Raw genomic sequence first — 13331 nt, 5'->3', positions numbered from 1 at the left:
TACAGAGGTTCAAGATATCTAAAAAGAAAAATGTAGCAGTGAGGAATGAAGAACTGGGCATTGCCACTAGAAGGTTCCAGAAACCAGGGAAGTAGAGGCTCTCAGGACCCAACTGGGATTGCTTGAACTGAAATGCTTAGAGAAGGGGAGATAGAACCTATAGAGATCACCTCCAGTAGAAAGGCACAGCCCCCAGTGAGAGATGGGTCCATCCACATATCTCAAAGTTTTTAACCCAGAAATATTCCTGTCCAAAGGAAAAACAGCAACAAAAAAGTGGAGCAGAGACTGAAGGAAGGGCCATCCAGGGACTGCCCCAGCTGGAGATCCATCCTATATGCAGACAACAAACCCAGGCACTGTTGCTGTTGCCAAGAGACCCTTGACGACAGGAACTTGGTGTGGCTACCCCTGGGAGGTTCTTCCAGAACCTGAGCAATGTAGATGCAGATGTTCCCAGCCAACCATCAGACTGAGCTCGGTGGACTGGAGGAGCAGAGGGGGGGTTGCAACCCCATAGGAAGAACAATGTTGGCTGGCAGGACCACCCAGGACACACAGGGACTAGACCACCAACCAAGGAGTGTACAGGGAGGGACACATGACTCCAGATACATAAGTAGCAGAGGAGGTCCTTGCCTGACTTCAATGGGAGGGGAGGTCCCGGGCCTGTGGAGGTGTAATGCCCCCAGCATAGAGGGATGGAAGAGCAGTGGGGCAGGAGTGGGTGGGTAGGTGGAGAAGCACCCTCATAAAGGTAAAGAGGAGAGGGGAGAGGGAAGATGGAAGAGGGGCGTGGTGGAGGTGTAACCTGGAAGGGGGATATCATTTGAGATGTAAACGAATGGAATAATTAACAACAACAACAGCAACAACAAGAAACATAATAAAAAATAGAATTGTCCTTTTGTTTGTTTTATTGGTGTGGTGATTCAATCATGTTTGGCACAGGGTGTGGTATTATCAGGAGGTATGACCTTGTTGGAGAGGTGTGTCACTATGTAAGCGAGACTTAGGAAATATATATATTTCCTGGTCTATAGAAAGAGTTCCAGGGCAGCCAGGGTCACTCAGATAAACCTTATCTGAGAGAGAATCTTCTTATCTGTCTCAGTCCTTTTTGAGAGAAGATGGTGCTCACCAGCTTTTTACCTGCGCCTACTCAGCTATCTCAGGACTAACCTGAAGCTGAAGAAAGCGCAAGATCTCAGAGATCACGGCAGACCTCGCTGGTCTCCTCTGGAAGGGAGCCTCCCCGATACGGATACAGGAAAGGCTGGATTCCAAGCTCAGCTCCTTAGAGGATTTTGGAGATGGAGGTGCTTTCCTAGAAATCCATGTGGCCCAGTATCCTCTGCACATGGAGTGAAAGAAAACATGTCGAACGCACTGGCCATTCAGCTGGATCATGAGGGAAAATTAAATACGATGCAATCACTGGACAGGGACAGTCCAAGGTCATTTACAGCAAACACACTGACCTGGTTCCAAAGGAGGTTATGAATGCCGATGACCCAGACCTGCAAAGGCCAGATGAAGAGACCATTAAAGAGATAACAGAAAAGACAAGAGTAGCCTTACAGAAATTAGTATCAAGGAAGGTCGCTGCAGCTCATGCAGCCGACTCCTGTTCAGTATATCGGCTACATGACATCTCAGCAAGGAGGAGCATTCATTCTGGAGCTAAACAGAGGGCTATCCCGATGATAGAAATGCAGCAAGACCCAATAGAGCTTCCAAGATTCAAGATTCATAAGAAAATTCCTTCTCCTCCAGCACCTGCAATGCACTCTTCTACTCGGAAGAAGACAGTTAAAGAACAGCAGGAGAGGAAGTTGGATATACCACTGTGTATATCCAACTGGAAGAACCCGAAGGGTTACAGGATTCCATTGGATACATGGGTGGCTGCTGACAGAGGACGGCTGCAGGCTCTACAGATAAATGGAAAAAAAATTGCCCAATTGGCTGGACCTTCCTGAGCAGAAGGCTCGTGAAGGTGTGGAAATGCGAGCCCAATTGGGGAAAAAGATAGCTCAAAAACGAAAACGGAGAAACATGAAAAGAAACTCAGAGGAATGGCCCAGAGCCAGAGAAGAGAGAACTGGAATGGAAAATTATGCGGAGAAAGTGGATGAAGAGGACCGTGAAAGGCATGGAATCCACCGTGACAGACAGAGAGAGACAGCACGACCAGAACCTTTCCAGGGCAGTTCCTGGTAAGTAGTCAAAACTACAGAGAAATGGAAATTGAGATATCAGTGAAGTCATTGCTCTTGCTGTGCCCAGTCCTCAAACTTCCAATGAAGCCCAGTATGACCGAAGGCTCTTCAACCAATCCAAGCGTATGGACAGTGGATTTGCAGATAGAGAAGATGAAATTTCCAATGTTTATGATCAGGCCTGGAGAGCTGGTAAAGATGGGGCTCAGAGTATCTACAGGGCCAGTCAAAATCTGGACAAGGACATGTACAGTGATGACCTTGGAACCAGGATAAAGACCAACAGATTTGTTCCTGATAAGGCGTTTTCTGGTTCAGTCCATAGACAGAGAGGCAGAGATGGACAAGTTTACTTTGAGGAAGATCCTTTTGGTTTGGATAAGTTTTTGGAAAAAGCAAAACAGTACAGTGCTTCTAAAAGACCCTCTGAAAGCAGTTGCCCCAAGGAAGCTGAGCATGAAGGTCAGAATCGGAGGAAGGAGTAACTTGAAACTAAAGCTGACATATACAGCAGAGGATGGCCTGGTCTAGGCTCTGTGAGAGAAGATGCACCTAACCCCCGGGGGGGGGGGGGGGGGGGCTTGAGACCTCAGAGAGTGGGGAGGCCTGGCAGGGTGGGGTGTAGTGGTGAGGAGTGGGGACATCCTCTTGGAGATAAGGGGGAGGAGGAATGGAGGGGAGGAACTGTCAGAGGGGTGACCAGGAGGTCGATAAAAACTAGACTGTAAAAAAAAAAAAAATCAAGATTAAAGATAATAAAAAGAAAAAAAGAAAAAAACGACGTTAGTTTCTTACATTATAAGTTAATGCTCAGGTTTTCATGACTAATGTGTTTGCCTCTGGCTGTCTGGACTTCCAGAAAGCCCACTTTTCCATAAGCATGTATCCACTAGATTAAACATCTTGGTTCCTCTATCATGTTAGTCATGACAAAATCACTGACAAAAAATAGACAACAGCAAAAATAAGTCACACAAGCTCTCAATAATTAAAATAAATTTTAATTGAAATTTAAATTTGGGAAACTGGGTTTTATTTCTCAAAAAGGCAAATAAAAACTACTTCAATACACAATTTGAGAAAGTTTGGATTCGATATCAGTGAGAAATGATTTAACATCATGATAACAATGCTAGAGTTCTAACATCTGATACTACGTTGGGAAACATTTGGCCCACTATCCTACAAAAGTTTCACAAGGCACATAAACAACCTCTTCTGCTGAGCCCTTTGCCTCTGCCCTTCCCCATGTGTGCAGCTTGGTGATACTTTTGCAGCAGAGCCTGCTGGCCAGAGGGCTGTGGCTGTCTTCTAGATTTCTCAGCAACACGGCTCTCGAAGGAAGTCACAGCTGACCTCATTGATCAGCGACTCTGGCTTGAATTCACAAGTCCTCCAGAATTAAATAATTTATCCAAAGAGGTTGCAGATCAAACAGACTTTAGGAAAAAGTAGGTTCCTGGAAAAGCCTGGCAAGCTACTGCCTCTTCCATTTTCTTTCAGGTTCTGCAACTGATTAGAATACTGAGTGAATGAGAGATGTTCCAGGAGATTCAGGCACCACAAATTTGTTGTTTTGTTTTGTTTTGCTTTTTAAATCTTTATTCTTCTTTCTTTTGCAAAATGATTTCAATCTGTGGGACTCATTAATAATTAATAATTAATCAATTAATTAATGAGCTATATGGCTGGTCCAGTGAGGCAGAGTGTGCCAAGCATATCGTCTGCTGTGAGCATTGTCAGGGTCTCGTGCCACTGGTTCATCTTGCTGGAATCCAGAGACTTGAATTCCGCTCTGCATGAAATGTGCACAGCTAGACTGCCTGGATCCAAGTACTGCAGTACTCACATCTAAAAATATCTTGGGCATGTTATTAAACTTCTTTTTCACTTTTAATTAAAAGAACCTAATAATCTCACATTGGCTATATGGAATCACCGTGTTAATGTATCAAGAATATTTTGAAAAGTTCCAAGTATCCAAGAAGTCCTCATGCATGGTTACTCAACACCGCCATTCTTGCTTCACACTCCTGTGAAGACCTTACTATCATCTGTGATTTTTGCATATGTATATGCAAAAAATTGATTGTTTTGTTTTTAAATATTTTAATTAAACTTGTAAGATATTTTAATACTAAAACCTAGAACAAGAGAAAACAAACATACACAATGTGAAGTAAGTTCTAGGTATAGGACTTCCTTCAGTTTCTAGAAGGCTAAGGCTACGTCTCCATTTCTTTGTCTCCAACTTTGAGGGCACATTTCATAGCAAACAGCTGAAACTTCAGGAGTTGTAGTGGCTACTTTTGGCTGTCAAGTTGACTTCAGATGGAATTAGCTAAAACCCAAAGAACTGGCTATATCTGTAAGGGATTTATTTTCCTTAATTAAATCTTTTGAGTTGGGGAGATCCACCTTTAATCCAAATCTTTTGAACTGGGAAGATCTACCCTTAATCTGGGCCATGTGTTCTTCAGGCAACCTATACAAGGACGTGGAAGAAGGAAAATCAGTCTCTTTACCTGGGCCTGCTTGCCTTTACTCTTGCTGACAAGTTTAGTCTTTCACTGGCATTAGAGTCTACTCTTCCAGGATTCTGGCGTATACTGAAGACAGCTGAGACATCCAGCCCTATGGGCTGGAAAACTACCAGATTCCTGGACTCTCCGTTGGTAGACAAGCATTGGGAAACTAGCAGGACTACAGCCTGTGAATTATTCTAATAAATTGTGTGTGTGTGTGTGTGTGTGTGTGTGTGTGTGTGTGTGTAGGGTTGGGTAACTATGCCAGAGGAATCAGTACAGTGGAGTCCACAGAAGATGTACTCTCTTCTCTGCTGAGAACTCTCTTTGGGACATGCTTATGACAGGGAAGCATGCTGGAGAACCCTGGCTACACTGAATACTCAATGAGAAACTCAGTTACTGTCATTTCAACCTTCTCTTCTCCTCAGAGTTTTCATCTGCTTCAGCATCGCCTACTTGGACGATACATGTGATTAAGCTTAGAGGATTATTGGTAACAGTTGGTTCTTAAGTAAGACATCAAAATAATTCAGGCTATTTCTGTTGCCCTTCAAGGTCAGTTCCTATTGCTGAAAACATCAGATAGTTTGGACACAGAACTCAGAGGAATCAAACTGGATCTGACTCAAAAGCCTCTTCCCTGAGTGCTAAGTTCCCTAATACCAGAAAGTACCAGGCAAGGTGCCAGAGGAGGAAATAACTCAATAATCACACCTACCTGACATTGGAAACCTGGTCAGCAATCTGTGGCTAGTGGGGTCATCAATCTCAAAGGAGAACCTACCACCACTAGTTTCTTAAACCAGTATAACTCCTAATGATGTTCTAAATGTTATCCTTATACCCACAGATTGGTGAAACTTTCATCCCTTATCAAAGGAACTTCTTTTTCACACTAAATGCAGATAATTACATAAAAGATGCAACTAGTCAAAATGTACAGAACTGTCCCTGTGCTGCCCAGCCCGTTGAGACATCTACAACATAATTCTTACACTTAGGGATCAGGGGATATCACAGAAGAAAAGGCAGAATGTTTGTAAGAATCAGATAACCAGGAAGTTTGCAGCATGACAGAGTCTTCTACATAGGACCGGAAAACTAGATTCATGAAATCTCAACACCACTGTGACTTAAACAACACCTAAACAATGACAGCACAAACTGGCATTCCAGGGTAGATGGGGAACATCACACAGGCTCCCAGCACCAGATGAAAAGCTACAGGCAGATAATGACTTTGGAGAAAGGGAGAATTCATTTTTCCTAGAGATGAGCATTATAATTTTCATGCGTGTGCACGTGTATGTGTGTGTGTGTGTGTGTGAGAGAGAGAGAGAGAGACAGAGACAGAGACAGAGACAGAGACAGAGAGACAGAGACACAAAGGCCACTATGACCATGATCTACAGGAAAAGGCGTGGTAAGCATGGAAGGACAGTGAAAGTAGGAGCGAACATGGCAACAAAGGGTCCAGAACTACATCTTTTTTTTCCAAAAGGAAGAGCAAACTGGAGAGTTGTCAGTGGTTCAGCAGAGAAACCCAAAATACAGTATGTTCAAGAAACAAAGCAATTCATTCCATGGCCCCACCACAAGTATATGGTTACAGGGAGACTGAGTGGTTTAAAATAGGGCAGAGCTGGCCGATTCTGTCCATCAAATGGACAGGTCATCGTACCTAAGCAATCACAGTGATGGATATGTTTACTACCATGAGATTGGCAGGATGTCTATTGTTTGTAGAAATCATACAACAAAGGTCTTAACCCAAAATGAAGCAAAGAGGTGGGAGATGACTTTGGCTCTCATGCAAATAAACAAGGCCTCCTTTCCCCTTTCTTTCTTCTCTCCTCTCTTCCCTTTCCTATATCCTGTCAAATCTTATAATATAGTTTCTTTTCTTGAGAGAAACTTCAGAACATTTCACAACTTTTGGTATATTTCTCCTCTGTTCATTTTTGTTCCTCATTTAAGCAAGTTCTTTGAAAATCAGAGCTTGGCATTGTTCTTGTCTTACTGAAAAGAATCTTCCCTCCCACAATTGTTCTTCCCTTAGAAATGCTGATTGTGATTTCTCTAAAGACGTTTTATTAAATGTGTCTTTTCATAGCTTTTTACAGATTCAAAAACAAAAATAACATGATTTGATATAATAATTTCATAGAAAGGCATTTAGAAAGTTTGACTCATGGGAAGGTAGAAGGCCAATTTCTTACCTTTATTAGGCATTTACTAGGCATATTTCACTTGGAGATCATTGATCAGGGAAAAGTAAGGTTTGCCCTGAATCTCTCTGTCAGCAAACCATTAATCTAACTCATCTTTTAATCATTTTTCGTTCACATTGCAGATGGGAATAAATCTTTGTTCTTAAAGAACAGTAAAAGTTTGTCCTCAACAACAAAACTTTTATAGTCTCCTGTAAAAATCTGCCTACTGTGAGACTTGGCTAAAGGCATCACATTGAAAACTTCACTAGCCAACCAACATCAGGGACCTTTCTAAATTTCCATATAAAATGTAGTTCTTTAAATCATATGTGGTGACAGTCATCTGTATTCTGGTACTGAGTAAGACTAGATATAACTTGATGTTACTGGGTTTTACTTATAAGCAATAGGCTATCATCTGCCATCAAAATATGTGGATATATATTAAATAATAAACAGATATTTAGAATATGCACTCCTATTTAAAAATTCTAGTAATACACACTCACACACACACACACACACACACACACACACCCAGAATGCGGATGGGGAAGATGAAACAGGGCTGCTTCCACCTGTATAGCTCACTCCTTTTAGATTTCGAGGCTAAAAAATGCTCAAGCCCAGACAGGCAAACAAGGAGTACAATGTTATTTGACAGTCTGTTCCCATTGTTGTTTCTCCTCTAGATCCTCATATAAACACAAAAAATATAATGATACAATGGGGAAGAAGAGGTGCCGCCTAGAAGCCAGCTCAACTATTCTCCATTGGATGCACAATTTTATCCTTGATAAAACATGCAAACAAGACCCTTTCTCAGGCTCTTCCTCTGGTTTGTGGACATCAGAAAGTCTTGCAATGTTATATGTTACAGTGTGAAAGTTTAGGGCCATATCTTATCCCCCACAATGGCATTCAAGTGCCTCTAATCCATTACTCTGCTCACAGCAGAATCACCTCCATGCTGAACTCAGCGTCTCTCAGCACATCACATTACACCATTGAGTTCAAGTGTTTTCTAATTGCCTTTGAGAATGTGTCTTCTACAACTTGGGATTCTTGTTAATGTTTTGCCTGGTACTTTGCTCATTATAGAAGCTCAGCAATTCTGTGCAGGACAAAGGAAGACACAGAGAAGGGACACTGATCCACTGTAAGTGGGCATGAATCTTACTCTTCTTAAACTAAAAGAATAGTTCTCATTTGTATTTGAAGGCTAGGAGTTACCTAATAAATGTTACTTTCTTGGGGGAACCAAGAAAATAGATAAATCATGTCAGTGGCCTGGATGTCTACAGAGGACACCTTTACACTGTGCCCTCAAGTTGGGCAGACTTACCAAAGTCCTATTTCAGAAATATCTAAAACTTTAATAAACTAGTTTCAATTTTGACAAGAATTGATGATGATTCCTTCTAAATCAATACATCTTAAAGAAGAAACTCTGCGACCACAGCAACTCTTATAAAGAAAAACATTTAACTGAGGCTGGCTTACAGGCTCAGACGTTTAGCCCATTATCATCAGGATGGGAAGGATGGCAGCCTGCAGGTAGACACGGTGCTGGAGAAGGAGCTACAAGTTCTACATCTGAATCAGTAAGCAGCAGGGAGAGTGACGTTTGGCATAGCTTAAGCATTTTAAGCCTCAAGCTCCACTCCCAAGTAGCACACTTCCTCCTAATAGTGTTACTCCCCAGGAGCCTATAGGGGGCCCTGTTCGTTCAAGCCACCACATTCCACTCCCTGACCCCATGGACCAAGGTAAGACAAAAAGAAAAACAGCAGAGTAAACTGCAAATTCTGCAATTCCATGCCTGATGTGAAGGTTCACTTCAGATCTCCAACTCATTTCAGCTGTGTTAACTGTAGCACACCTCTCCTTGGGTCTGTTTTCACTCTCTGTTAAGCATCTTTTCTCTGCAGGTATCCCACTCCACCCCATCCACCCTCTGACTGTTCCACATTCTGTACCTCCCTGCCACCCCCCCACTCATCCACCCCCCACATGGATGCCCCCACTCCCTACACTCCCTGACCTCTAAACTCCCTGGGGTGCAGTCCTCTACTGTATGTGTGTTGGGAGCCTCATAGCAGCTGGTGCATGCTGCCTGGTTGGTGGTCCAGTGTGTGAGAGATCTTGAGGGACCTGATTAAGTGAGACTGCTGCTCCTCCTACAGGATTGCCCTTCTCTCCAGCTTCTTTCAGCCTTTCCTAATTCGACAACAGGGGTCAGCTGCTTCTGTCCATTGATTGGGTGCAAATATCTGCATCTGACTCTTTCAGCTGCTTGCTGGGTCTTCTGTAGTTTGGTCATGCTAGGTTCCTTTTTCTGAGCACTCCATAGACTCAATAATAGTGTCAGCACTTGGGACATCCCCTTGAGCTGGATCGCACTTTGTGTCTGTCTCCAGACCTTCTTTTCCTCAGGCTCCTCTCCATTTCCATCCCTGTAATTTTTTTTTCAGAGAGACATAATTATGGGTCAGAGTTGTGACTGTGGTATAATCCCTTTCTTTGACACTTAACTCAAAGCCCGAAGCAAGTGGCTGAATCTGGGAAGTTTTGCTGCTGGTTGGGCCTGGAACATGGCCCTCCCGCCCTCCCGCCCTGCTGCATTCGATTTTCAACTTCACTGACTTTCTGCCTTCTGTTTTTGAAGGTTTCCTTCACTGCTTAGGCTTGGCTGTTCGCGAGTTTGCTCCATACACCAGGCTGACCCCAATCTTAGTGATCTGTCAGCCTCTGCCTTCAGAGTGCTGGGATTAAAGGTATGCAGCACCATGCCTGACCCTAAATTTCCTTTAATTCCTTTTCACAAGCTGAACTGGGTGGGGTCACCATTCCTTTTAATATCATTACATTTTCTGGTGCCTCCTCACTCCTCAAACTGTATATTTTCTATTTTTTCCTTGCTTTGCATGCTCTTTACATTATAGATTTGCAGTAAGTGTGGCCACTAGTAACCAAGCAACATAGTCAAACCTATGCTCTCTGGAAATCTCCCCTGCTAGAGCTGTCAATCCAGAGCTCTCCATTTTAGCCTCAGACTGGTATTTTTGTGGGGACAAGGGCAGAAAGCAGCCACATTCTTCACCAAATATCAGAAGAATAATCTCTAGCCCACATATTAATATTCTCCATCTCTGAAACCTCTTGTGCTGGGTCCCCACAGTTCAAATCACCCTCAGCTCTGCTGTCCTCCAGACATAACAGTCCACTGTGCCCTGCCTGATGCAGTCAACTGGCCCTCTAATCCAAAGTCCACATTCCTCCAAACAGAGGCCCAGTCAGGCCTATCACAGCGATAATTAAGGCCCTCCAGTTAAAGTAGGGGCTTGTGGAGGTCAGGTGATTAATGAAGTTTTGGCTAAAGTCCAACTCACAGTAGGTTCAGTGGGTCACCAAACTCATGCTGTTGGTATTTCCCCAATTCCAGAATGTATAATTGGGATTCAAAGTTGTAACTAGAAGTACTTAGAAATTGGAAGAATTTTCACATTGGTTCCCTGACCTGCTGGATTGAGGGCTATTATGGTTGGAAAGGCTACATGGAAGCCTTTAGAGTTGCCTCAGCTAAAGAAATAATGAATGAAAAACCGTATCATATCCTTCCCTGGAGGAACTGCAAAAAATCAGTGCACACCATAAAGGATTTGAAGTAGTCAGGGGCAGTGGTTCCCACCACATCTCTCTTTAACTCGCCCATCTGACCAGTGCAGAAGCCAGGTGGATCATGGAGAAGCACAGTTAACTGTCAAAATCTTAGTCAGGTGGTGGCCTTGATGTGATCTGCTATTCTAGATATCGGGACCTTATTTAATTAACACCTCTCCTAGTGCATGGTATGCAGTGAATAACCTACCAAACGCCTTTCCTTGTACCTGTCCATTTGGTACCAGAAACAGTTTGCATTCATTTGGCAGGGCCAGAAGTATACCTTCACAGTTTTGCTTCAAGGACATATTAACTCTCCCAACCTGTCCTGTAGCTTAGAAAGGATCTCTATTATCTGTCTTTCCAACAGAATACCACATTGGTATACTATATTGGTAACATTAGGCTGCTTATACCAAGTAAGCAGAAGAAAGCAACTACTTTAGACTCCTTGGTAACATATATATGTATATCAGCATGGCAAATAAATCTAATCAAAATTCAAGAGCCTTCTATCTCGGTGAAATTCTTAGGAATGAAATTTTCAGTGGTGTGGGCATGCAGAGATAGTCCTTGTAAGGTGATGGATAACTTAATGTACATCACCACCAAAAAAAGTGAGCCAATATTTAGGGAACTTATTTGGATCCTACTCAATTGGATTTGTTACTCTGGCCTATATACCAAGTGGCACAGAAGGATGCTAGCTCTGTGTGAGTTCTGAAACAGGAAAGGGCTCTTCACGAGGACTAGGGTGCTGAATAGGCTTCTCTTTTTTATGGTCTTTTACTTTTTATTGGATATTTTCTTTATTTACATTTCAAATGTTATCCCCTTTCCCAGTTTCCCCCCAAGGAAACCCCCTGTCCCATCCCTCCTCCCCCTGCTTCTATGAGGGTGCTCCCCCACCCACCCACTCCTGCCTCCCCACCCTGCCATTCCCCTACACTGGGGCATTGAGCCTTCACAGGACCAAGGGCCTCTCTTCTTGATGCTTGACAAGGCTATCATCCTTTGCTACATACGCAGCTGGAGTTGTGGGTCTCTCCATGTGTACTCTTTGGTTGGTGGTTTAGTCCCTGGGAGCTCTGGGGGGGGGGGGTCTGGTTAGTTGATATTGTTGTTCTTCCTATGGGGTTGCAAACCCCTTCATCTCCTTCAGTGCTTTCTCTAACTTCTCTATTGGGGACCCCATGCTCAGTCCAGTGGTTGGCTGTGAGCATCTACCCCTGTATTTGTCTGTATTTGCCAGATAGTGATGCCCCTAGGCGCTTTGGGCAAATGCCTATAGGTGAATAACAGAATAGACCATTGGGATTTGGCAACAAGGCTCTACCATAACCCACAGATGACTATTCTCCCTTTGAAAGACAGCACTTGGCCTGCTATTGGCCCTTAGTAGAAAATGAACCTTTAACAAGTTTCCATGTTACCTGAGCTGCCCATCCAGATTTGACTGTTATCTAATCCACCAAATTATAAGTATAATGTGTACAGCAGCAATCTACTTTCAAATGGAAGTGGTATATAGTGATCTTTCCCAGGCTGTTCCTGAATACAAAAGCAAGTTACAAGAAGAGTTGCCTACAGTTTCTATTCTCATTGCAATGCCATATCCTGAAAAGTATGCCCCTATTGATTCATGGGATGTTCCCTATGATTGGTTGACTGAGGAAGAGAAGACTAATGTCTGGTTTTACTGATGGTTCTGCATTTTATACAGACATTACTCAGAAATGGAGAGCTTCAGCATTACAACCTTTTTCTAGAACAGCCCTGAAAGATGCCTGTGAAAGGAATTTTCACATTGGGAAAAAATCTGGGCAGTACACATTATCATATATTTTGTTTCAAAGGAGAAATAAGCAAATGTATGATTGTTCTCTGATTCATGAACTGTAGTCAATGGGTTGCCTGGATGGTCAGGGACTTGGAGAAAACATGATTGGAAAATTGGTGAGAAAGACATCTGGGGAAGAAGTATATAGATAGAGCTCAACAAATGAGCAAAGGATGTGAAGATACTTGTGTCCCATGTAAATTATCATCAAAGATGACCTCAGCTGAAGATGAGTTCATCAATCAAGTAAATAGGATGAATCATTCTTGGATATTCAACCTATTCCCCAGCCCATTCTGTCATTGCCCAATGGGCACAAGAACAAAATGGCCATGGTGGCATTATGCATGGACTTGATAACATGGACTTCTGCAGTGAGCTGCTGGCAGGTTGACTACATTGGACTACTTCCTCCATGGAAAAGATAGTGCTTTGTTCTTACAGGAATAGATACTTACTGTGGCTATGGATTTGTCTTTCCCACCAGTAGTGGTTCTACCAAAACACCATACATGGACTTACAGAATACCTTATCCATCATAGTATGTCATACAGTATTGCTCTGACTAAAGATCTCACTTCACAGCCAGAAAAGTGCCATGGTAAGCCCATAATCATTATCCTGAAGCATTTGTCCTGCTAAAGGTGATATATCTTTTTGAAGATGCAGTTACTGTACCAACTAAGTAGCAGCAGCCTGTAGGGCTTGGAAGGGTTCTCCAGAAGGCAGTGTATGCTTTAGATCAGCATCCAGTACATGGTAGTGTTTCTCTTGTAGCCAGGATTCATGGGTCTATGAATCAAGGTGTGAAAAAGGGAACAGTTCCAGTCATTATCACCCCCAGTGAACCATTAGGAAGTCTTT

General features: G+C 43.0%; 1 pseudogene; it reads left to right on the top strand.

The window, feature by feature from the left end:
- Positions 1-1130: 1130 nt before the first annotated feature.
- Positions 1131-2707, top strand: LOC127691202 (SNW domain-containing protein 1-like; annotated as a pseudogene).
- Positions 2708-13331: the final 10624 nt, after the last annotated feature.

The sequence above is a fragment of the Apodemus sylvaticus genome, chromosome 8 (assembly GCF_947179515.1).
Source record: "Apodemus sylvaticus chromosome 8, mApoSyl1.1, whole genome shotgun sequence".
Taxonomy (NCBI): domain Eukaryota; kingdom Metazoa; phylum Chordata; class Mammalia; order Rodentia; family Muridae; genus Apodemus; species Apodemus sylvaticus.
The sequence above is the reverse complement of the archived record's forward strand: the minus strand, read 5'-3'. Positions and strand labels throughout refer to the sequence as shown.